The sequence below is a fragment of the Papaver somniferum genome, unplaced genomic scaffold (assembly GCF_003573695.1).
Source record: "Papaver somniferum cultivar HN1 unplaced genomic scaffold, ASM357369v1 unplaced-scaffold_22, whole genome shotgun sequence".
Classification (NCBI taxonomy): Eukaryota; Viridiplantae; Streptophyta; class Magnoliopsida; order Ranunculales; family Papaveraceae; genus Papaver; species Papaver somniferum.
Genome location: NW_020632152.1, coordinates 3632509 through 3635015, shown reverse-complemented (window position 1 = coordinate 3635015; position 2507 = coordinate 3632509).

Here is a 2507-nt window from a genome sequence, read left to right as displayed (position 1 = left end):
GATTGATTCCAGAGGGGTGTGCTCAAATTGTAACGAATTCCTTTTCGAAGGAATAGAAGCTGGTCTAGAAAACAATCTAAGTGGAGCCATCATGCTTTTTGTTTGCTAGAAATATTTAGGTTTGTTTTGGTGGAGTCGAGTCGGCCTTGTTTGTGATTGTGTAGAATTCCCCTGCAATTAAGAATGTCGAACTGGTATGATAGAAGCCAATACAATGAATATCGACCTGAATTTGAATATGGACATCATCAGTATTATGACCATAGTGAGAATAGTGGTTGGGGACGCCAACCTTTTCAAGGTTATGGTTCATACCATGGTGATCCCAATTACTATCCGCACGCGCATCAGTCATACGAGCAAGAAGATTATAGTACTAGTTCTTCGTCTCTAGAGGATACAATCAAACTATTGAAAAGTAGTCCTTATTATGATCCTTCAGTTCTTATTCCTTCTCTAGAAGAGACTCTTAGGAATTTAGCTGAGTCATCACGTCAGTTAGCTGAATCGACGTATAAATTAGATGAGGTGAATAACGTAGATATGGACGAAAGAACTGCAACAACAACTGAATCTGTAGAAGATATCCTCAATAGATTAACTCAAAACTTAGATCCTACACTAAGGGAACTTTCTTTGGAAGAGACCCTTGAGAGGATAGCTGAGTCGACACGTAGACTTGAGTTAGAGACGAACGAAAGTATTGCTCGAAATAACTTGAATTGCCAATATAGTGTATCCAATAATACCCTTGAGAATGAAGATACTTTTTCACATAATCAAGATAACGAGGTTATAATTGGTAACACTACTTATTTAGATAAGGTTCAATCATCTTCGTACTATTATGATGATGAGGATAGTAGTGATGAAGAATCTGAAATATGTGGGCATAGTGATCAGGAATCTAGTAATCCAATTGAGCTGTATAGTGATTATATTATTTCTAGTTCAAATCCAAATAATTTTTATGATTATTCACCTATTCAAAAGGACGAGGACTTGATTAGGGATACTATCGTTTTAGACGATGTAGTTTTTCCTTTTGATTACGAAGCCGATAGTGGTTTAGAGGAACGGGTTCATTTCGAAAATACTGTTTTAGAGTCTAGCGACTTAGAAACAATAGTCTTGGAAGAAGAAGATAGACCCGTAGAGATGAGTAAAGATGCACTACCTGATAATAACTTAGAAGAATCTCTTGAATATTTTAAGGACTCTGAAGATACGGAAATTCAAGAAAAAATTAGAGGTCTATCTAGAGAAACTGAAAACTCTAAGTTTGGGGGTGATTATCACTTCCCTAGTGCCTTACCTTTAACTCTCAGAAAGTCCCCACACTTAGGACTTGACATCAATGCCTCAACCATTTTACAAGATTACTTTCATACTCGTTTTCCTGAACCTAGTGATGTCCATAAGGAAGTTCAGTTGTTAGAAACCCATCCTCAGTTGTTACAAGATTAACGAGCGGAAGCTTTAACCAACGCCTGATTTGGGCGTTTACATATCTCCGCTTGACGGCAGGCGTACACTTTATCTCCGTCTGTTGCGGGGCGTATACTATATCAACGCATGTTGTTGAGCGTAAACTTTACCTCCGTTTGAATGGGGCGGTTGGTATATCAACGCCTGATTCCAGGCGAACAACTCAGCAAACGCTCCATCGGGCGTACAGTTTATCAACGTTTCGTTGGGGCGTAGTTTATATGGCCGCCTAGTCGTGGGACGAACTCTATACAAGCGCCCGTTGAGAAACGGAGATTATATCAACGCCCGTTGAGAAACGGAGATTGATAGATGCATTTATGTGTCTAATATAGCTCATTTGTATATATTGTTAGTACTCGATATTGTACTTATTTGGTTATTTTATGTCTTTGTAGGTGTTTTTGGAGAAATAAGCTTTTGCGGCGAAATTGGCTAAAAAGTGGTTTTTGCGCTCGTGGGAGAAAATTACTATACGGACTCTCACTTTGGATAAGGGGTAACCTAATTACTAAGGGGCACCCCATTTCAGGGCATGTACTAAAGGGACACCGGAACTGGATAGGGGGAGGTCGTCTTCAAAGTTTCAAAACTGGATTTTGGCGGGAAAAAAGGCAGCAGCGTCAACAGTTTTGGATCAATGATTTGAGCGACCTAGGAGGCGATTAAATGGGCAAATTTGGTACCCACGGACTCTACAAGACATAAGGGACCTGTTAGAAGCTATTAGACCCATTTAATTGGGCTGGATAAGTCAGAAAATCCACACAAAGTCAAGACAGTGCACACGGTTTCTGTTTAGGGTTTGAGATTAGTTTGAGAGATTTATGGGATATCTTGCGTGGGATATACATCAAAACAGTTGGGTAAAAGTCCTAGAAGATATTTGAGACGAGAGAATAGCTAGAAACAGCCTGTAACGCAACAAGAAGAAGATTATTCTTCAAACAACCCGTAAAGAATAATGGAGATTTCCAAGGGGTTTGATCGAGTTTCAAGGGGATTTAAAGCCTATAAAT